Source organism: Bubalus kerabau, chromosome 16 (assembly GCF_029407905.1).
Source record: "Bubalus kerabau isolate K-KA32 ecotype Philippines breed swamp buffalo chromosome 16, PCC_UOA_SB_1v2, whole genome shotgun sequence".
In the NCBI taxonomy this organism is placed as follows: Eukaryota; Metazoa; Chordata; class Mammalia; order Artiodactyla; family Bovidae; genus Bubalus; species Bubalus kerabau.
The window spans coordinates 68,561,405-68,584,968 of NC_073639.1; the positions used below are offsets into that span (position 1 = coordinate 68,561,405).

General features: G+C 48.8%; 1 long non-coding RNA gene across 1 annotated transcript; it reads right to left on the bottom strand.

Moving 5' to 3' along the window:
- Positions 1-1,870: 1,870 nt before the first annotated feature.
- Positions 1,871-11,207, bottom strand: LOC129629588 (uncharacterized). The gene is made up of 4 exons (XR_008703284.1): positions 11,113-11,207; positions 9,970-10,150; positions 8,367-8,474; positions 1,871-5,793 (listed from the first exon to the last, which is right to left on the bottom strand). It is a non-coding gene; the product is annotated as an uncharacterized LOC129629588 (long non-coding RNA).
- Between the last annotated feature and the right edge of the window lie 12,357 nt (positions 11,208-23,564).

Below are 23,564 nucleotides of genomic sequence, written 5' to 3' on the forward strand. Positions count from 1 at the left end.
TACAAGTAATCTTTCCCTATTACAAGCGGCACTGTAGTGGAATTCTTGTACCACTTTCAGGGCACATGTGTTGAAGTTTCTCTCTGGCAGTTTCTCAAAGAATCACCCGGGGAACTTTTAAAGACATACCCCTACTAGGACTGGACCCCTCTGTGGTCCAGTGGCTAAGACTCTGCACTTCCAGTGGAGGGGGCCTGGGTTCCATCCCTAGTCAGGGCGCTAGATCCCACATGCTGCAGCTAAGACCTGGCACAGCCAGGTAAATAAATAAATAGCACCCCTACCTTGGCCTGCTCCAGATCAATCAGTTCAGTTCAGCTGCTCAGTGGTGTCTGACTCTTTGCGACCCCATGGACTGCAGCACGCCAGGCCTCCCTGTCCATCACCAGCTCCTGGAGTTTACTCAAACTCATGTCCATTGAGTCGGTGATGCCATCCAATCACCTCATCCTCTGTTGACCCCTTCTCCTCCCACCGTCAATCTTTCCCAGCATCAGGGACTTTTCAAATGAGTCAGCTCTTTGCATCAGGTGGCCAAAGTATTGAAGTTTCAGCTTCAGCATCAGTCCTTCCAATGAATATTCAGGACTGATTTCCTTTAGGATGAACTGGTTGGATCTCCTTGCAGTCCAAGGGACTCTCAAGAGTCTTCTCCAACACCACAGTTCAAAAGCATCAATTCTTTGGTGGTCAGCTTTCTTTATAGTCCAACTCTCACATCCATACACGACTACTGGAAAAACCATAGCCTTGACTAGATAGACTTTTGTTGGCAAAGTAATGTCTCTGCTTTTTAATATGCAGACCAATAAAGTCCTCCAAAACTCCCCTTAATTCTTAACAGATTTTTATTATTATCTAGGATTCAATATTTGCTTACTTAAAAAATCCAATAAAATTACAAATCTTTAGGCCTACCATTGATGATTTTGACTAATGTATTTACTAGTGTAATGCAAGATCCTTAAGAGAGAGAGATTACTGGAACTCCCTCTCAAGCTGCCAATCGCTGTACCTACCCATATCCCCCACCAGAAACAACCACTCAGACTCTCTGTATCTTAATTAGTCCAGTTCAGTCACTCAGTCATGTCCGACTCTTTGTGACCCCATGGACTGTAGCATGCCAGGCTTCCCTGTCCATCATCCACTCTCAGAGCTTGCTCAAACTCATGCCTGTCGAGTCGGTGATGCCATCCAACCATCTCATCAATCATCTCATCTTAACCAGAAGAGGAAATAATTGTAACTGTCGCATTATCTCATTGTTAGTAGTGGCAACTACCATTCATTAAGCACTGACTGTGCTAAGTGGTCTATATGTATTATTTTACTGGAGTTTTGTAATGATTCCATGAAGTAGATATCCTTAAACCCACTTTATAGAAGGAGAAACGGAGGCTCAGAGACAGGGCACTAGCCTGACGTCACACAGCAAGCACGTGGCAGAGTCAAGGTTTGCAAGCAGTCTTCCTGACTCAGAAGTTACAGTTTTAACCGCTAGTGAAAAGTGAAAGTGGCTCAGTCGTGTCTGACTCTTTGGGACCCCACAGACTGTAGCCTGCCAAGCTCCTCTGTCCATGGAATTCTCCAAGCAAGAATACTGGACTGAGTGGCCCTTCCCTTCTCCAGGGGATCTTCCCAACCCACGGACTGAACCCAGGTATCCTGCATTGCAGGCAGATTCTTTACCATCTGAACCACCAGGGAGGCCCTTTAACCACTAGGAGAACCTACAATTTCAGAGCCAACAGGTTACACTTGAACTCCTCAATTTTATGGTGGAAGCTGAGGCTAATAGGAAAGAAGGGGGCCATGACACAAATCCAAGTCTCTAGATTCCTTATCCACCAACAAAACACCTTCTCAGGTAAAAGTACTTTGGGAAAAGGAGTGAGGAGCAAGGAGGGAAAACTCTTTAAAAGCCATCTTTTATTCTCAGGACAATTTCTGGCTATCCGAGGGGCATCTGGATCCGTTCCATCTCAGTTATCCATTGTGGTAACAAATAGCCCCTGAACTTAGCAGCTTAAGACAAGGGAAGTCACACACTGTCACTTCTGCCAAGCTCTGCTGGTCACGACACAGACCAAACTTGGTAAACAGTATGGGAGGGGACTACCTAAGGTTAATGGAGAAGTGGAAATCACTGGGGACCATCTTGGAAGCTGCTGACCCTACACCCACGGCCCCTGCCCTTCCTCGGTCCCAAGAGGTCTGCCCAACAGCCCGACAGCTTGGACTGCAGGTTCCCCGGGCAGGGAGTCTTTGCAGGTCTGAGTTTCTCCACCTGTGAGAACAGTGGGCTCCCAGTTACCAACCGCCGTTCCTCCAGTTGTTTAATGAAAGCTTTCTAGCCGTGTTACTCTCATTGGCCCCAGGAGCTGCCTTGCCTGCTCCTGCCTGAAAACATGGTCATGTTGATGTGGAGACCAGCTCTGATACTCGAGACCCTGCTTTAGATCACAGCTTCTAAAAGGTGTGGCTAACACGCGCTCCTCCTCTCACACGGTGATGGTGACTCAGGGTGACCACTAACCAGCATGGAGCGTGGACCCTGAGATGCCACCGCCTGCATCCTCAGATTTCCCTGCCTCACCTGATTCCAGGTTGCCCTTCCCGCCACGTCCATCAGCTAGGCATCTGGTGCCTGGGAGATGTCGGGTAGAAGGCTGCAGACCACCTGGGTGCAGAGAGCAGGCCTTTTGGGAGCATCCTAAAAACTCTCCGTGAAAGCTTCCTGTTGCCATAGTAATGTGTTGACATGGGAATTAACATGGGTCCCTTGCTAGCCAACCCATTCCTCTCTTTCAAATAGATAAGAATTCCTAGGAGGCCTTTGGAGGGACATCAAAGCTTCTTTTTCAGGTCTTGAGGAAATGCTCGTTAAAAATTACTGTGAAATGAGTGCAGCCCTAATCAGGGAGATGGTGGAGGGTTTGGAGCTCTTAGAGGAATTAGAGGCATCAGCTTAGAGCCAAGGCAACTTAAAAAAAAAAAAAAAAAAAGCTTTCTGAGATATAATTTGCACAGCACAGTCCACCCATTTAAAGGTATGCAATTCCATGGTTTTTTAATACACTTAGAATTGTAAAGCCATCCCCACAATGCAGAGACCTGGGTTCGATCCCTGGGTCAGGAAGATCCCCTGGAGGTAGGGCACGGCAACCCACTCCAGTATTCTTGCCTGGAGAATCCCCTAGGCAGAGGAGCCTGGCGGGTTATAGTCCATTAGGTTGCAGAGAGTCAGAGGTGACTGAGCACAGAATTGTAAAGCCATCCCCACAGTCAATTTTAGGACTTTTTATCACTCCTGAAAAGAAACCCCCATCCCTTCAGCAGTCACTCTCATTTCTCCCCCACTGTCCTTCCTCAGCCCCCAGTGATCTATTTTCTGTCTGTGTAAATTTCTCTATTCTGGACAATTCCTAGAAATGGAATCATACAATATGTGGTCTTTTGTGACTGGTTCCTTTCAGTGTTTTTATTCTTCTTTGCTTCCTTAAGCTTCTCCATGGTTTCTCTGACAAAGGCGTCTCCATTCTCTTTAAGAACAATTTGCTATGTCTGGAGGTACAGCTGCCAAATTAGCCACCGGGGTTGGAGATGGATGGAAGGAGGCAGGTTCTTCTGAGGCTGCAAACCCTGGCCCTTCATGTTCGTCCATGAGGTTTCCCTTTGAGAGATACAAGCCACGTGTGAAGGGAATTTTGGTCGCTGGCAGCAGGGAGCTGAGTGTCAGAATGACACAGGCCGCAGATGGATGGCTTTGGCCCAGCCTAGTGGATAAAACGCTGACTCTGAACACTGACTGGGTTCAAATCTGAACTCCACCATGTCCCAGCCATGCAACTTAGGCGACTGACTCCACCTGCCCGGGCCTCAGTTTCTCTAGCTGTAAAGTGGGGCTAACAATAACACCTATATCAGGACTGCATGTGAAAAGAATGGGCCTCCTAGGTGGCTGAGTGGTAAAGAATCTGTGTGCCCGTGCAGAAGATGCCGGAAACTCGGGTTCGATCCCTGGGTTGGGAAGACCCCCTGGAAGAGGAACTGCAACGAACTCCAGTATTCTTGCCTGGAGAATCCCATGGACAAGGAGCCTGGTGGGCTACAGTCCATGGGGTTACAAAAGTCAGACACGACTGAGCGACTAAGCACGCACACACGCACACACCGGAAAAGAAACCCCATCGTGCTTTTAGCCCATCTGTGAATCATCTGTTTTATGATTTTGTTGTTGTTGTTTAGTTACTAAGTCATGTCCAGCTCTTTGTGAACCCACGGACTGCAGCAGGCCAGGCTCCCCTGTCCTCCACTATCTCCTGGAGTTTGCTCAAATTCATGTCCATTGAGTCAGTGATGCCATCCAACCATCTCATCCTCTGCCGCTCCCTTCTCCTCCTGCCTTCCATCTTGAATCATCTGTTCTATGATTTACTTTTTTCCCCTCCAGTTTTTGACCGTACCCCATGAAATGTGGGATCTTAGTTCCCTGACCAGGGATTGAACCCACAGCCCGTGCAGTGGAAGGCAGAGTCTTAACCATGGACCTCTCCCAACATATCTCTTTAAATCATCCTTTAAACACAGAGTTTCATCCTAAGGCAATGATATTGGTGACATCATGGGGTTCAAAGGGGTTTTCCCTAATATACACTATAATGGTACTAAAAAGTGATTGTCCCAGAAATTAAACTTCTTAAACAAGGCCAGGAATTTTTGTGTGTTTTGCTTTCTGACAGAGCTCCAGCCCAGTGCCTGGCACACTGCAGATGCTTAGCAAAGGTTTGTTGAATGAATAAATGAACAAATGACCTTAAATCATCCTCCATGCTTTGGGGAACATGGAGACCATGCATGGGAAGTGTGCTTGGCTTTTGGCCCGCAGTGAGCATTTGATAAATGTTGGCTATAATGATTATGAGCTGGGACAGCCAGAGGAACCAGGGTCCTTGGGCAGGAAGCCCACCTGCCCTGCCCCCAGCCCCCAGCAGCCATCTTCCTGCCCCTTTGGTGAGGTGGGGAAGATGGGACTCAAATCCACTGAACTCGAGACAACTTTTGTTTCCTCTGAGTCCTCAGTCTGGATGGCTGGACTGAGCTGAACCTTGACAACGGGAGAGCAGCCGTGACATCTCGATGGATGGTCTATGAGGGCTCAGGGTACACAGCGGCCAGACCAGTCCTTGGCCACTATTTATTATCGTTGCAGGCACTTTTTTGAAAGAGACGGCAGGAGTTCGGGCACATCGCTGCTTCCAGCTGTCCCCCGTGAATGCTGTGTGCTCGCTTGGTTTCCAGGAACATAAAACCCGCTGTCAATGGACTTGCCCAAAGCCTGCATTCGTTGCGTTTTTGTTCTTGTTTAGTTATTACATTAAGTCTCCTGTGATTACAGAGCCGACAGCTGGTAAGGATTTGCATATGGCATGAAATTAAGTTAGTTCATTTTAATGTCTAAACTGAGCAGGGTGTGAATTTGTCTGGTGGAAACTCTGTCTCCCTTATCTGTGTTTGCACATCTGCTTTGGGCACTAGCTTCTGAGGTCTTCAAGTCTCGTTTCTCCTCACTGTGCCCAGGCAGGACAGGGGGTTGGCTGCCCCTGCGAGAATTCCAGAAGGGATTTCTGCACTTGGGGCTTAGAACATTCTCTTTTACGTTTCAGGAGGAATTAAGACTCGAGGGCTACTGGGAAGCGAGTTAGAGTTCTGGTTCCCCAGCTTTGCATCTTTTATGGCTGTGTGGCCTTGGGCAACTCACTGTCCCTCTCTGGGCCTCAGTTTCTCCACCTGTCAAATGAGGGGTTTGAAGTAAGTATGTGTTCATCTATGAGGCTGAGCTTTGGAGTGAAATGACATTTCACTGTGTGGGACCAGGATGGATATTGTACAGCGTTTAGCATCCTTGGTCCTTGGGTGTCATAGGCCAACAGTGCCCCACCCCCCGCGACCAACCCCAATCACTGCCAACCCCAATCACTGCCAACCCCAAACCCCTGTGCACGTGTCCTGATGCCTCCGCAGCCATCACAGTCAGTGCCTGTGCGCCTCCCTGGGCCCCTTTCCTGTTTTCACACGCACTGCCTTCCAGAAGTCTCCAACGACCAGCACCTGTGCTCTTTACCTGCATACTACCCTCATGCGGCCAGAATCCGTTCTGCTGGGAATTTAGGTTTCCCTAACCCCTGGGGCTTCCCTGGTGGCTCAGAGGTTAAAGTGTCTGCCTCCAATGCAGAAAACCCGGGTTCGATCCCTGGGTCGGGAAGATCCCCTAGGAGAAGGAAATGGTAACCCACTCCAGTATTCTTGCCTGGAGAATCCCATGGACAGAGAAGCCTGGTAGGCTACAGTCCACGGGGTCACAAAGAGTCGGACACGACTGAGAGACTTCACTTTCACTTTCAACCCCTGGGCAGCCCTTAGTCAATGACGCAGAGGTGTGGTGTCGGGGGTGGAGCGTAAATACTTCAGCTCCCTCGCCTCTGACCTGGTCAGCTCTAAGATGGGGCAGCTCCAGTGTCCCCAGACCTTCCTGGGGGATCGAGTGCAGGCTATCCTCCGTGTGACTGTGCCCAGAGATAAATCCATGCACCCACGGGCAGTTAATCTTTGACAAAGGCGGTAAGAATATGCAATGGAGAAGAGACAACCTCTTCAGCAAGTGGTGCTGGGAAAGCTACTGGAACACAGTGAAATGTGAAGATTCCCCTGCATTGTACACAAAAGCAAACTCAACATGGTTTAAAGACCTCAGTGTTGGACGACACCACAAAACTAGGAGAGAACAGAGGCAAGAATTCTTTTGACGTAAATAGTAGCAATATTTCCTTAGATCAGCCTCCCAAGGCAAAAGAAATAAAAACAAAAACGAACAAATGCAATCTAATTGGACTGGTTGGGGAACCAGATCCTGCATGCCACAACTAAGACCTGGCACAGCCAGATAAATAAATATTAAAGAAGAGACAATCAACAAAATGAAAAAAAAACCCTACAGAATGGGAGAAAATATTTACAAACAACACAACTGAGAGGGTGTTAATTTCCAGAATACATTAATACAAACACTTCAGTATCAAAAATCTCAAACAACTCAATCAAGAAATGAGCAGACCTATACAGATAGTTTTCCAAGGAAATAATATATGTTGGAGAGGATGTGGAGGAAAGGGAACCCTTGTACATTGTCTTTGGGAATGTGAAGTGGTGCAGCCACCATGGAAAACAGTGTGGGGCTTCCTTAAAAAACTAAAAACAGAATTACCACATGAACCTGCAATTCCACTCCTGGATATGTATCCAGAAAAAAAATGAAAACGAATTTGAAAAGATACATGAAAGCAACCCAAGTGCTCATCAATAGACGACTGGCTTAAGAATATGTGACATATGTATGTTCAATGGACTATTACTCAGCCATAAAAAAGAACAGACTGTTGCCATTTGCAGCAACATGGATGGACCTAAAGGTTATTATTAGGCTGAGTGAAACAAGTCAGACAGAGACAAATACTCTATGATATCACCTACGTGTGGAATCTAAAAAAAAAATAATACAAATGAATCTATATACGAAACAATGACTGGGGCCAAAGCCGAGGTCTTTCACCCAAGTGGCAATCAAGCCAAGGGGACTTGGTCTTGGGCTGGGCTTTCCAGAAGGCCCAGAGACAAGGATCTGTGTGTTCCAGGGGAGTGAGCGAGGCAGGGCGGGGACAGGAAGGACACCAGACAAGGTATAACCTCAGCAAAGCCCCGGGGGGGAAGCCCGGGCGGGTGAGTGACATCCCAGGAAGAGAGCTGGGCTTCCACACTATGGCCCTGACATCAGCTAAGGGCTTCCTGGGAGAAGCGCTCAGGCAGTGCTGGCCCCTGCGAGCACCAAGGGAGAGCCTCCGGCAGCCGAGCGCAGGGCTGCAAAGAAGAGGCCCCGGGGCTGGCTGGTGGGTCTCACTGGATGGACGCAGGGCCCCCACCTCCTCGGGTACAGACGGGTTGAAGGTGGGAGATGCTGGGACAGACTGGAAAGGCTGCTCTCAAAAACCCCAGACTGACTTGGTGCTCTCTTGTCACTGTGTGACCTCGGGCAGGTCCCTGAGCCTCCCTGAGCCCCAGTCTTCTCATCTGAGAGATGGCGGCATCGTCTGTCCCTCTCCCCAGCCACCCAGGGCTTGGCAGATCGTAAAACACGACACACGTGCAGGTTGTTTGCCTTTCTCTATTTCATGCCTCTGTTCGATATTTTAAATCGAGTGGAATTGTGTATTATGTTAGTTTGCCAGGGCTGCCATGACAAAAGACACAGACTGCTGGGGGTGGGGGAGGTCAGGGGAGCTTAAACCACAGAAACGCATCTTACTCACGGTTCTGGAGGCTGGAAATCCAAGCTCCGGGTGCTGATAGGGCTGGCTCCTGGTGACAGCCCTCTCCTCCGTCTGTGGACGGTGTCCTCTAGCTCTGTTCTCCTTCCTCTGTGCACACAGGGCGGGATGGGGGCTTAGGATCAGTACAGTCTTGTTTTCTATTTGTTTTTTTTCTATTTCTTAATGAGCGTAAGATCACTGAACGTGGGTGAGGTGGGGGTTGTGGGAATCAGGCATCGTTACTGAGGTAGGCTGGTTGCACTAATGGCCCCAGTTAACGTTCTACCTGTGTTTATGAAGTTCCTTTTCTAAAGCTCAGTCCCCTCCCACTCCGGGTCTGGACCATATGACTTTCTTTGGCCAGCAGCACATTAGCATTTGTTGCTGTGTAGTTGCTAAGTCGTGTCCCACACTTTGCGACCCTGCGTGGCCTGTAGCCCGCCAGGCTCCTCTGTCCATGGGATTTTCCAGGCAAGAATACTGGAGTGGGTTGCCATTTCTTTCTCCAGAGGAATCTTCCCTACCCAGGGATCGAACCTGTATCTCCTGCACTGGCAGGCATGTTAGCAAGCAGAATGCAAAAACAGACTGGAAAAAGTGCTTGCCTATTTCCATGGCTCTGATGGGCTCCTGTAGTCACCATGAGAACATGTCTGGGCTAGCTGGAAATGTGTCCAGGCCAGAATGTGAAAGGCACGTGCATGTGAGAGGCACGTGGGAGGGAGCCAGGTTGTACCAACTGAGGCCGACAACCAGTTGACCCCCAGACATATGGGTGAGGTCGGCTGAGGTCACACCTGCTAGCCAACCTGCAGACTTGTGAGCAGTAACAGGAAGTGCAGTTGTTTTCAATCACTGGGGTTTGGGGATGTTTGTTACACAGCATTACTATAGCAGTAGATAACAGCTATATTTGCACTCTGTACAGACTCCCTCCCTCCTTCTTCAGCTCATATTTATTGAGCATCTGTAAAGTGGCAGGAATACAGCGATGAGCAAAACTAGATACAGTCCTTGCCCTTAGGTAGTTGACAACACTGCTCCCATTTCTGTCACTCACCTTCAAAGACGGAACTCAGTAAGAAGGTGACTTATTTTGTACTCAGAACAACACATTCTGCTCTGGGCTGATCTGGGATGGGCTGTTTCCCACAGCGTGGTTTGTTTCTTCTCTCGTACCCATTTTAATTGGTCCCCAAGCCTCTGCAAAGACCACCACTGGTAGACACAGCTCTTCCCAGTAATGGAAATCCTTTCAAAATGATGTGTTCAACCAGGGTGCTCTTAAGTAATTTATGTAAAGAGTGAGTAATTCCTTGTATTTTTTTTATAAGGTAGGGAGAGTTTTATGCACGATAAAGTATGATGTATTGTGATAAACGATGCTTTGGTCCGAGGTCTATGCAGAAAAGCACGGCATTTCTCTGAGTTCTGGGAAATACACTGTAAATAAAAGTGGTGGTTTATTTTTTGGCTGGGCATTTTTTTTTTCTAATACCGTAAAGAGATGTCAACGCCCATTTCTTAAGGGCGAAATACGAGGTTCTCTTCCCTTCTCACCAGTGAGAGTGACTAAGGCTTGCTGAAACCTTTAGATGCTTACTGGAAGTGGGGTCTGGTCTAGAGTATGGGTCACATTGTGGTCCTCATGGTTCCTGCTGGCTCATCCGAGTTCAGGCAAACTGGGGAAGTTGGCACTCTCTGACCCTGGGCTCCTGTTTCCCTTTGGATGTCATTCCCCAAACAAGTCATCTCTGTGATCAGGCTGTGGTCGGCAAATCCCCCTGTAAAAGTAGAAAAGTCGGTCACGGTTCCATTCCTGGCCTCAGTTTCCCTATCTGTACAGCTACCCGATGATAGTTCACTGCCTCTCTAGCTGTACCCATCTATAAACAAGCCCAGCTGTAATTCCTCCCCTGGCTTTATGCGTTTGTCAAAGATGCATCTTGGAGACAGAAAGACAGAGAGAAATGGGTCTCTCTGGTAGCATTTCAGGCAGCGTGATGGGAAGTGGGAGGCCATTCTGATTTGGCGCGTGCTCGGGGAATGCTGCTGCTGGCTTCTCAAATGTGTTATGTCGGGTGGGGTCCTAGGGCTTTGATGAGCTCCCTGAGCTGGCAAAGTTCCCCTTCCAGGCTTCACTTTCCATTAGACGGAGCTAGCAGTTCTTGCTTTGCTCTTCTCATTGACCCAGTGCCATGGTTAAGTGAGATCCAGGACATGGGTGTAGGATGAGAGCCTGAAGCGCCACAAAACCCACCGCCACTTTCCTTGACCTCGTGTTGTTTGAACCCACTGCTGCTGGCTGCAATGGCTGGGTGAACGTCTTTGGTATTGATACGGCCACAAACAGCCCAGGCCGTTAAGAAACACTCTACCAAACATGAATCACGACGCCCAAGTCCCATTGAGCTGGGGCTGAATGTGGCTATTTCCCTGGGCCCAGGAACCATTTCTGGGAAATGGGAACCTGGACAGTGTTTTATCAAACATTTATGGCTATTGGTTTGGGGGGTGAGTTTACAAGGCGCTGTAGGCTGAGCATTGGGAAATTAAATTTCTTGTATTTTTTACTCAATCCTAATCATGCCGCCAGCCATGGGATTTATGAGGCTGTAAAGTTTTAAGCCTGGTGCGGGCTGGAGGCCTCGCTGATGGCTTCCGGCCTGGGTCTTTGACAAGAGTCATCTGCCAGGAGCTGGTGGGGCTCAGTGGCCCATGGGTTCAACCACCCCCTGGCAGGCACCTGCTGGGTGCTGGGTGCTGGGGATGAGCAGCACAGATTGGGAGACCTGATCTCTTGCTGCCTCCAGCTTCCTCATCGGCACAGCCAAATGATTCCGCAAGTAAACACACAAGAGCAAACCGTGGTTAAGGGAGTGAGGGGGCGTTCCAGATGATCTGGAAAGGAAGAGCGGGTTGAATAGGGGACCCCACAAAGATATGTCCATGTCCTAACCCCAGAAAGCTCTGAAGGAGAACTTATTTGGGGGAAAAAGTAGGGGTCTTTGCAGATGGAATCAGGTTAAAGATCTTGAGATGAGATTTTCCTGGATTTTCCAGGTGGGTCTTAAAATCCAATGACAAGTGACCTTATAAAAGAGAAGGGGAGGGACTACCCTGGTGGTCCAGAGGCTAAGACTCTGAGCTCCCAATGCGACCCAGGTTCAATTCCTAGACATCTAGTTTCCTGCCTAGGAAAGTAAACAACTAGGGACTAGTTATGTCTATGCCGCAACTAAGAGGTCTCATGCCACAACGAAAGGTTCTGAGTGCCGCAGCTAAGACCCAGTGCAGCCAAATAAATACATACATAAATAACTATTTCAGAGAGAGCACGAGAGAAGGGGAGGAGGACACGTGAGGGTAGGGACAGAGGACGGAGTGATGCAGGCAGAGTCCAAAGGACACTGGGAGCCACCAGGAGCTGGGAGAGGCAGGCGAGAATTCTTGCCTAGAGACTCAGAGAGGTCAGGGCCCTGCTGACACCTTGATCTCAGACTTCTGCCCTCCAGGACTGTGAGTGATTGGATTTCTACTGTTTGAGGCCATCAAGTTCAGGGTGCTTTGTTATGGCCCATGCAAACTAATATAGGTATAACATAATTATGACCTGCTTTGGGAAATCAAGGAAGGCTTCTGTGAGGAAGTGACTTCTAAGCTGGCAAATGTAGTTTAAGTAGGAGTTCAGTTGGTGAAAGGGTTTGAGCTGGAGATGAGGGTGGCGACATGGAGGGGAGAAGTGTTTTGGGAAGAAACAGCATGTGAAAAGGCCCGTGAGCTGGAAGAACTGACTGTGCTCCATCCACAGCCCCTCCTGTCCATTCTGTCAATTTTTCATAAGTATTCCACTCTGTCCCACCTCAGGACCTCTGCACTTGCTGTTCCCTCTTTCTTCCAGGCTTTTGTTCTTGCCTGGAGAATCCTAGGGACGGGGCAGCCTGGTGGGCTGCCGTCTATGGGGTCACACAGAGTCGGACACGACTGAGGTGACTTAGCAGCAGCAACAGCAGCTTCATCCTTCAGAGTTCAGCTGAAAGGAAATTTTTGGCGAAGTTTTTCATGATCACCCTAACTAAATGCGTTTCCTCCTTCATTCTTCATCCCTTCATCAATTTGTCTCCATTACAGCATTTAAAATAGCAGTGATGAGAACAGCTCAGGCTGAAATAGCTCTATGTCTGATGCACTCTGCTAACTGCTTTACATGTATTATCTCATTTAATTTTTCCAACTCTCCTAGGGGACAAATACTATTTTTTCATGGTTGTTAAATTCCCATTCTACTGATTGTGAAACTGAGGCATAGAGAGTGTAGGTGATATGATAATAAGAGTTGGAACTGGGATTTGAATCCAAGCCGACTGGTTGTAGAGCTTGTATTCTTGGAAACGATGTTATACTCATCAACATCTGGACCTGGCTGTTCCTTGTTTGTGGTCACTCTTCCCCACTAGACTTCAGACTCCAGGAGGTGTGGTTCCGGATGCTTCTTGCTCACTAATGTGCCCCAGAGCTCAGTGTGGCCAGGGCTCATGTTCAGCAAACCCTTGGCAGCTGCCGCCTGCCTTCTGGACTTCGAGAGCCTTGACCCGTCCTGACTTCAGGGTCCTCACCCTTTCACTGTCAGATTCACCAGGGGACAGTGATGGGCCCTAGGGAACATTGGTCGTGCACTTGGATTCCTGCCTGTCCCACAGTCTTCAAGGGAAGCCGTGTGGCCCTTCTCAGCCTCCTGTCTCCTCCATCCTGGCAGGTGGTGGGAGGAGACCCAGATGCAATGTTGCCAAGAGGCACAGAGGGTCACTGCTGCCCCAGAAACCTGCCCTCACCGCCCTGGCTGGGCTGCTGGGTGTGAGGGGTTGGCAGGACTGAAGCTCGGAGACCACACCGGCGGCTCCAGCTGTTGTGGGCAGAGCTTGGACGTCCAGATGGAAGGCCCCTGTCTTTCAGGAAGCCTGGATGTGCCGCTGCAGGTGTCCCGAAGCATCGGTCCCATATCCATGGCAACCGCGCTGAAGAGTGGTGGTTACCGCCTGGCCGTCCACATCTCACTCAAGCCGATTATCCGTGGTGCGGCCAGCTGTGGCCCGGCTGGCCTGCGCTGCTCCACACCTTTGGCCGCCAGGCACCAGCAGGGTATCGGGGGCGTTCTTTTCTCCTGCCGATGGCTGAAGCTCATTTTAAGTCTTTGCCTGTGGCGAGTTCACTAGCATCCTGTTGGCACCAGAGTCACATGACCAAGCTCACAATCGGTGGCGGGGGAGGGCAAATTAACTGCCTCTTGTGGGAGGAACCTGGCAGAGGGCTAATGTCTCAGTACTTCTGTCTGCTGTGTGTGTGCCCAGAGGCCCCCGAGGCAAAGAAATGCACGCAGATGACGGAAGACAGCCGCGGAGCCTCGCACACGTGCAGGGGCCAGGCCACCTGTGCTGGCCACTGAGAGCATCCGCTGTCACCATCAATTAAGGACAAGAGGGGATACTGGTTTGGAGGTGGGGCAACAGGGGCCGACTCCCTGGGATTTAGATCTTGAACACAAAGACCAAACAAAACAAAACAAAACAAAAAACACACCACCAACCAGAGTTCATTCATCTTCGGGGAGATGACCCAAATGTGTCCCATTAGTTTCTGCACTTATGATATGTTCCCTCTGCCTCCCTGAGCTGCCCTCTGGAACATGGAGTTTCAACTTTTCCTTCTATTTTCATTCATTCACCAGGATTTACTGAGCATATACTATGTTCCCTGGCAAGTCACTGCCAGAAACCAAAGGGCACTGATGGATGTGGGGCGATCCTCTTCTTGCACCCCAGCACCTTGTTTAACCCCAGAAGGGAAAGTGAGTCACCCAGACTTTGGAAATGAGTGCAGATCCACCCTGTGACACAGAATGCCTGGGTTCTTTATTTTCTCAGATCAAGGGAAAGCTGGATTAGCCCTGCCCTGCCTGGCTGGTGAGATGTTCGTAGGGACCTCTCCCTACTCTAGGTATTAAGAGATCAGAGAGAGACTCCCCTGGTGGTCCAGTGGTTAAGAATCCACCTGCCAATGCAGGGGACATGGGTTCAATTCGTGGGCTGGGAAGATCCCACGTGCCATGGAGCAACTGAGCCTCTGCGCCACAACTACTGAAGCCCGAGTGCCCTCGAGCCCGAGCTTGGCAATAGAGAGAAGCCACCACCATGAGAAGCTCGAGCACCGCAACTCGAGAGTAGACCCCGCTCGCCACACCTAGAAAAAGCTTATGCACTGCACTGAAGACCCAGCACAGCCGGAAATAACTAAAGAAAAGATCAGATCGCTCACAGGTGTCCTACGGAGGTCACTGTGTAGTTTCTCCCTGCCTTGAGCTGTGTGTCTTTTAGCGAATGTCCACGAACTGGCCATGTGATCCTCGGCAAAATGATGACACTGTTATAGTAAACAGGGTCATCCACTGTGCATGCCCAGCTTTATCCCACAGGGCTGAAACTGACCCTTTACTTATTGCTTCCCTGGTCAGCCTGGGAGCTTGGTGAGAGCGGACATTCGGCCAGTCTTGCTCAATTTCCATCTGTCCAGCAGTGCCCAGCACCTAGTAGGTTGTTCACAAATGTTTAATGATGGGTGAAGGAAGCCCTGGATTTGAAGCAGAAGCTCTGTGTCTGCTTTACCCTGCTCTGTGGCCGTCAGTAATCCACGTCTCCTCTCTGGGCTTCAGTTTCCCTGCTCATGGAACATGTAGGTCAAATTTGATCATCTCCAAGATACCATCCAGTGCTAAGATTCTCTCTGCACTCAGGGTACAGCATAGGGCTTCACTTCCTAGTCCCTCTGCATTGACCAATCCCTCGGCACTGGGCAGGGTCACGTGACCAGTTCTGCCCAATGAGTTGAGGACAGAAACAACAGCAGTCACAGTTTCTGGGCTGGACCATTTGACTGCTGGTAAACCATGCTCCAGGTGCCGTTTCCCTCTGCCTTGAGGTGGAGACTGCGTCTTGCAAGTTGGGACGTGGAGCCAAGGTCTTAGTTGAATGGGGGCACAACTGTGAAATAAACCGACTGTTAGAAGTAACGCATTTGGGGGATCGACTGTTACCGCAGCATAACGTGGCCTGTCCTGCCTGCGACAGTTACCCCTGGTGGTCTGGAAGGGAGTTGCCAGGGAGCACAACGCAAGCAAAGAGACTTTTGAGAAGGTTATTTCATTCCTGGAGGTGAGAGGGGATGGAATAGTGGTGTCCGGGTGAGGAGAAATGCATGAGTCAGTTGCAGGTTGAAGCCAAGAGGCCATGGCATGTGAATGGATATTAGGGATAAAAGAAAGAATTACTTCTGCTAGGCTTACTTGTGTCTCTACTTGAAGGGCTTTCCAGGCCATGGATTGGGCTGGAGACTCCTCCCACAGTCTCATATTAGAGAATGAATTCTGCTCACCTTTTAAGAAGTGGGTCTCTGCTTTCACTTTTCATAAAAGGCAAGGGAAAGCTCACTCTGGAGGGGCCAGGGGCCTAGGCCTGCCTCTCACAGCCACGGTGCTGTTGGCTGGCAGCATCGCCGATTAGAACGGAGCACGACAGGTGCTGGTCAGTTGGCCGCGCAGCAGGTGTTAGGGAAATGGACTTTGGCTTGATTATATTATCTGGCTGTCCCCAAAGAGGTGAGAAAATGGGCCTAAATCCCTCTGGCTTTGTGCCTCGCGCTCTCCCATCCCACACCACCGCCTTGTGTAAGACACGGCTCCATCAGAAAATGGCTTTTTAGAACAGCTGCCGAGAAAATGGGTTAGCTGGGGACAATCTTATTAGAGTGATAACTGTGTCAGGAGACGAGAAAGAGAGAGATGCAATTTAGCCCTGTATGTTCTCATTAAAATGACTGTGCATCTTTGTGAAGGACTGCTTTAACAGGACCAAAGAGAGACAAGCCCCGTGGGTGACCCCGGAGACTGGGGGTGGGGGAGGCTCGGGTCACATGGCAAAGGACAGCTGGCTGAGAGTGTCCATTCCAGAGGAATGTGCCCTTGCGTTTGTTCCAGCTGCTAGAGGTGAGCTGTGCAATGTGGCAGCGACTAGCCACATGTGACTATTTGCACTCAAATTTGTTAGTTCAGTTCAGTTGCTCAGTTGTGTCCAACTCTGCGATCCCATGGACTGCAGCATGCCAGGCCTCCCTGTCCTTCACCAACTCCCAGAGTTTACCCAAACCCATGTCCATTGTGTCAGTGATGCCATCCAACAATCTCATTCTCTGTCATCCCCTTCTCCTCCTGCCCTCAATCTTTCCCAGCATCAGGGTCTTTTCAAATGAGTCAACTCTTCGCATCAAGTGGCCCAAGTATTGGAGTTTCAGCTTCAACATCAGTCCTTTCAATGAACACTCAGGACTGATCTCCTTTAGGATGGACTAGCTGGATCTCCTTGTAGTCCAAGGGACTCTCAAGAGTCTTCTCCAACACCACAGTTCAAAAGCATCAATTCTTTGGCACTCAGTTTTCTTTATAGTCCAACTCTCACATCCATACATGACTACTGGAAGAACCATAGCCTTGACTAGATGGACCTTTGTTGGCAAAGTAATGTTTCTGCTTTTTAATATGCTGTCTAGGTTGGTCATAACTTTCCTTCCAAGGAGTAAGCGTCTTTTAATTTCATGGCTGCAGTCACCATCTGCAGTGATTTTGGAGCCCCCCAAAATAAAGTCAGCCACTGTTTCCACTGTTTCCCCATCTATTTGCCATGAAGTGATGGGACTGGATGCCATGATCTTCGTTTTCTGAATGTTGAGCTTTAAGCCAACTTTTTCACTCTCCACTTTCACTTTCATCAAGAGGCTCTTTAGTTCCTCTTCACTTTCTGCCACAAGGGTGGTATCATCTGCGTATCTGAGGTTATTGATATTTCTCCTGGCAATCTTGATTCCAGCTTGTGCTTCCTCCAGTCCAGCATTTCTCATGATGTACTCTGCATATAAGTTAAATAAGCAGGGTGACAATATACAGCCTTGACATACTCCTTTTCCTATTTGGAACCAGTCTGTTGTTCCATGTCCAGTTCTAACTCTTGCTTCCTGACCTGTATACAGGTTTCTCAAGAGGCAGGTCAGGTGGTCTGGTATTCCAGTCTCTTTTAGAGTTTTCCACAGTTTATTGTGATCCACACAGTCAAAGGCTTTGGCATAGTCAATAAGGCAGAAATAGATGTTTTTTTCTGGAACTCTCTTGCTTTCTCGATGATCCAGCAAATGTTGGCAATTTGATCTCTGGTTTCTCTGCTTTTTCTAAAACCAGCTTAAACATCTGGAAGTTCATGGTTCACATATTGCTGAAGCTTGGCTTGGAGAACTTTGATCATTACTTTACGAGCGTGTGAGATGAGTGCAATTGTGCGGTAGTTTGAGCATTCTTTGGCATTGTCTTTCTTTGGGATTGGAATGAAAACTGACCTTTTCCAGTCCTGTGGCCACTGCTGAGTTTTCCAAATTTGCTGACATATTGAGTGCAGCACTTTCATAGCATCATCTTTTAGAATTTGAAATAGTTCAACTGGAATTCCATCGCCTCCACTAGCTTTGTTCGTAGTGATGCTTCCTAAGGCCCACTTGACTTCACATTCCAGGATGTCCAGCTCTAAGTGAGTGGGAGTGATCATACCTTCGTGACTATCTGGGTCGTGAAGAACTTTTTTGTACAGCTCTTCTGTGTATTCTTGACCCTTCTTCTTAATATCTTCTGCTTCTGTTAGGTTCGTATCATTTCTGTCCTTTATTGAGCCCATCTTTGCATGAAGTGTTCCCTTGGTATCTCTAATTTTCTTGAAGATATCTCTAGTCTTTCCCTTTCTGTTGTTTTCCTCTATTTCTTTGCATTGATCACTAAGGAAGGCTTTCTTATCTCTCCTTGCTATTCTTTGGAACTCTGCATTCAAATGGGTATATCTTTCCTTTTCTCCTTTGCTTTTTGCTTCTCTTCTTTTCACAGCTATTTGTAAGGCCTCCTCAGAGAGCCATTTTTCTTTTTTGCATTTCTTTTTCTTGGGGATGGTCTTAATCCCTGTCTCCTGTACAATGTCATGAACCTCCGTCCATAGTTCATCAGGCACTCTATCAGATCTAGTCCCTTAAATCTATTTCTCACTTCCATTGTATATTCATAAAGGATTTGATTTAGGTCATACCTGAATGGTAAAAGGGAATAAAATGAAAACTTGAGTCAGCCGGCTGCTCTAGCCACATTTTAAGTGTCCACTAGCCACGTGTGTGGTTAGTGGCTCCCATACTGGGCAGCACAAGATCCATTGCATCTCCATCACTGCAGAAGGTTCTGTTGGGTAACTCTGGTGTCAACTGTCAGGGAGGCTTATGATGGAAGACACTAAAATAACAGAAAAAGGGAAGGTTGAACTTCCCTGGTGGTCCAGTGGTTAAGAATCCACCTGCCAATGCAGGGGACCTGGGTTTGATCCCTGGTCTGGGAAGATTCCACATGCTACGGGACAACAATACCCATGGACCACAATTACTGAGCCTGCGTGCTGCAGCGACTGAAGCCCACGCACCCTAGAGCCTGCGTTCTGCAACAAGAGAAGCCACCACAAAAGCAATGGGCACCACATCTGGAGAGTAGCCCTCTCTCGCCACAACCAGAGAAAACCATCATGCAGCAATGAAGACCCAGTGCAGCCAAAAATAATTAGTAATTTTAGAAAAGGTAGGATCTTTCCTGGCTCCAGCTTGAGGAGCCTAGACACCTCTTGCTTCTGTCTCCCATGAAGTGGCAGAACTGGGCATAGAACCCAGATCTCATTTAGTTCCAGCACCACCCTCCTCCCATGCCATCTTTAACCTCAATGTAACCTAGGCTGCAAGAGGCGGCTATGAGGTAGTGTGCATGCATGCTCACGTGCTCGTCATGTCCAACTCTTTGCGACCCCATGGACTATAGCCCACCAGGTTCCTCTGTCCATGGGATTCTCCAGGCAAGAGGACTGGAGTTTCCATGCCCTTCTCCAGGAGATCTTCCCGATCCAGGGATCGAATCTGAGTCTCTTACATCTCCTGAATTGGCAGGAGGGTTCTTTACTGCTAATGGAACAGCTCAGTTTGCTAAATATTTCTTGAGTGAGGGAGCTGGGGTATGTGTCCCCTACCACTAACAAGTCATCCACTGAGGGATGCTCTCCTGGTGTCATGGCAGCATTAATTCCAGACACTGCTGACTTGCTGAGGGCAGCCAGAGAAAGCTCAAGCAGGGATGCAGGAGCTGGTGGGAAGTTGGGCCAAACATGGCAAGTGTGGAGAGATGGAGGGGGGTACTTTGGAGTGCCAGCTTCAAGCGACAAGACAGGTCAGACAGATCTTGGAGGCAAGGAGGCCACTGGCTATGCTCCTTACTTGCTCTTTGGCCCCTATCTTTGCTCTTTTTGCCCCATCTAATCTCTCTCTACAGTTAGGAGTTCCCTTTAAAATAGGAATCGGGGCTTCCCTGGTGGTCAAGTGGTTGCGAACTCATCTGCCAATGCAGGGGACATGGGTTTGGTTCCTGGTCCGGGAAATTCCATGTGCCTCAGACTGACACCAGGGGAGCATCCCTCAATGGATGACTTGTCAGCGGTAGGGGATACATACTCCATATCCCTCGCTCAAGAAATAGTTAGCAAACTGAGCTGTTTCATTAGCATTAAAGAACCTTCCTGCCAATTCAGGAGACTACAGAGGCTGTTCACCCTCGAGCCCGTGTCTACAAGAGCAGCCACTGCAAGAAGAAGCCCACACGTTGCAACTAGAGAGTAGCCCCGGTCTCCACAACTAGGGAGCAGCCCCCACTTGCCGTGATAGAGAAAGCCCACATGCAGCAAGGAAGACCCAGCACAGCCAAGAATAAATGATTTTTGCGTTGATTTAAAATCAAACCCAAATTCTAGACACATGCATATACGTGTGTACATGTCTGCGTACACCTGTGTTTCTAGATTTTTTCCCTATGTATTGAAAACCGTAAAGTCACATTAATGCCTCTGATTCTAACCCATCACTGTGGAGTGCACGCTGGTTTTCTCTCTCTGTATTTGTAACTTTCTTCTCTGGTGGTGAGAAATCTGACTGCTCTTATCCTCAATGTATTGTTTGATTAACAAAACAATTCTCCCATTACAGCCTACTTTGTACGGATGTCCTGGTCACCCTAACCTCATGCTAATGCCCTCCTCGTCCTGCTTAGGATCTGACGGCAATTATTATTGTTGCTGTTGTTATGATCACCCTTAGTAGGTCGACAGGACAGAAGAATAGATGGGGCCTGCTCCCACTGAGACAACCTGCTTTGATCTGGCCAAAGGAGCCCATCCAAGAGGCTCATGGGAGCCTGTCTTTTATATTCATAAGATGCTTCTCTATAGCCCCTGCTAAGAGGTCAAAGTAATTAAAAATCCTTCATAATTACCCAGTGTTCAGAAACTGATGGCTGGTTCCAAGAGCCTTGCTTTTTATTCTGTTTCACCTCCCCCGCAGAAATCTAGGGGAGGGAAAGCAAGTAGCAGCTGATATGATCCCCCACTCACTTTCTATAAAGAGGAAAATTAGCTGCGCTAATAATCATGAATATTAATGTATAGCCAATTTTACTCAATTAAAATGATGATCTATAATTCTGCCTCACAGCTTTATGGAGGCCATTTCAATGACTCCTGAGTGGAGTTTTGGGTACTTTTCAGAGTTCGTGGGTTTAGCTGAACTCTCCCACCCCCATCACTAGCTTCCACATAGGACCGACAACATACTCTTCCCTGACCATGTCACTCAACCCTCACAATACACATTTTCTCTGTTTCTAGGCTCCAGGATGTATCACTGTCATGGCAAGGGCATGAGATTCTGCATAGCTTCTGATTGTGATACCGTTTTTCCTGAAAACCACTTCCCCCGCTGGTCCTCTGATGCACAGGATCCCTGGGATATGTATCCTTCCCTAGTGCCCTAGTGACTCAGATGGTAAAGAATCTGACTGCAATGCAGGAGACCTGGGTTCAATCCCTGGGTCAGGAAGATCCCCTAAAGAAGGGAATGGCTACCTACTCCAGTATTCTTGACTGGAGAATTCCATAAACAGAGAAGCCTGGCAGGCTACAGTCCCTGGGATCACAAAGAGTCGGACATGACTGAACGAAGTAGCCATATTTATTCAATGAAGTTCTACCTTCTCTGGGCAGAGCCAGCAGGCCAAAGGAGGTGGGGCACCCCTAGTTCCAGATGGGCCAATTAGAGCATGAAGCTTCCCTGGGATTTTGGCATCAGGACTAAGAAGGTCCAGTGTCAGAGGATGACTTTGAGCAAAACTAGAAAACTCAGGAGCTGTAGGCAGCTATCTGCTCTTCCATCACACAAACTGGGTGGCCCAGGGGCCAAGAGAGAAACAGCCTGAGATCTGGACATCCGGAGGGCTTCCTGCCTCCCCTGGGTCCTGGCGTGTCCCGCCTTGGGTTCCTTGAAACACTTCCGTATCCTTATACCCAAGCCCCCTTCATTCCTAGCGTTAGATGTTCAAGGCCTCTGTTACCTGCGTCCAGAGAGCCCCAAAGCTAACACAGCTGTCAACAGCCAGGCATCTGTTCTTCCTTCTGAGACTTTAGCGGGCATTCCTGCCAATCCTCACTGTTCAAAGAGCCACAGTCTCCACCAGAAGAAAGCCCCAGGCCGGGCCAGGGAACGGAGCATCAGTCATAGCCTCCAGCCCTCAGGCTCTATTCCTATCTACCCAGGGACAATTGTGTTAAAAGAGAGGAGAAAAATAAGACAACATAGATCAGGCCAGTGGAGAAGATCACTCAGAAGGTTTGGTGGTTTTGATGCCAAACAGTGGGTTGCCTGACATGTTATGTTTCAGCTGGTGGTTTGGGTTCTTGTAGACACAGCTGCTCTGTGTCAACGGCACTCTGCTGTTTTCCTGTGTGCCCTGTCACTCTTTCGGAGAGTGATGGCACCCCACTCCAGTACTCTTGCCTGGAAAATCCCATGGACGGAGGAGCCTGGAAGGCTGCAGTCCATGGGGTTGCAAAGAGTTGGACACGACTGATCAACTTCACTTTCACTTTTCACTTTCATGCATTGGAGAAGGAAATGGCAACCCACCCCAGTGTTCTTGCCTGGAGAATCCCAGGGACGGGGGAGTGTGGTGGGCTGCCATCTATGGGGTCGCATAGAGTTGGACACGACTGAAGCGACTTAGCAGCAGCAGCAGCAGCACCTGTCACTCTCTAGCTCCTGAGCCTGCTGTATTCTTCTGAGCACTCAGCCCTGCCTGGTACTCTAATACCTATTTGTTAGTTCATTATGCGTTGATCATCTCCCTCGACTAGAGCAGGGACCTTGTCTATCTTGCTCCATTCTGTACACCAGTGTCTAGAACAGGGTCTGGCACGTACCAGGTAACTAACAAACATTTTGAACTGTGGTGCTGGAGAAGACTCTTGAAAGTCCCTTGGACAGCGAGGAGATCAAACCAGTCAATCCTCAAGGAAATCAACCTTGAATATTCATTGGGAGGACTGGTGCCAAAGCTGATGCTCCAATACTTTGGCCACCTGATGCAAGGAGCCGACTCATTGGAAAAGACCCTGATGCTGGGAAAGATTGAGGGCAGGAGGAGAAGGGGACGACAGAGGATGAGATGGTTGGATGGCATCACTGACTCAATGGACAAGAGTGTGAGCAAACTCCGGGAGACAGGGAAGCCTGGTGTGCTGCAGTCCATGGGTGTCAAAGAATTGGACACGACTTTGTGCCTCAACAACAATGGCAACAAGCATTTGCAGGATGAAGAAATGACTGAATGAACAAATGAATGGGTGAATTTTACCTCTCTTTGGTAAACCCCAAGCAGAGGCTCTGGCTACCGACCAAACATACCGCAGATGAATGAATTTTTGTTTGTTTGCTTCGTTTAACCTTCTTCCTGGTACCCAAGAGCCACTCGTAAGGACAAGCTACTTTTCCTGGGTTCAGGCAGAGAATGTGGCTTGGAACTTAGCCTTTCAATCCAGCACACCTAGGTCTGAATCCCAGCTCTGCCACAGGAGCTGTGTGCCCAGGGGGTAAGCTACTAAACCTCTCCAAGTTGCATTTCTTCATCTTCGAATGGGGAATGATAATAGTTTCTGACTCATCAGGTTATTGCGCCAACTCAACGAGCCAATGAATGTCAGTTTCTTAGTCCTG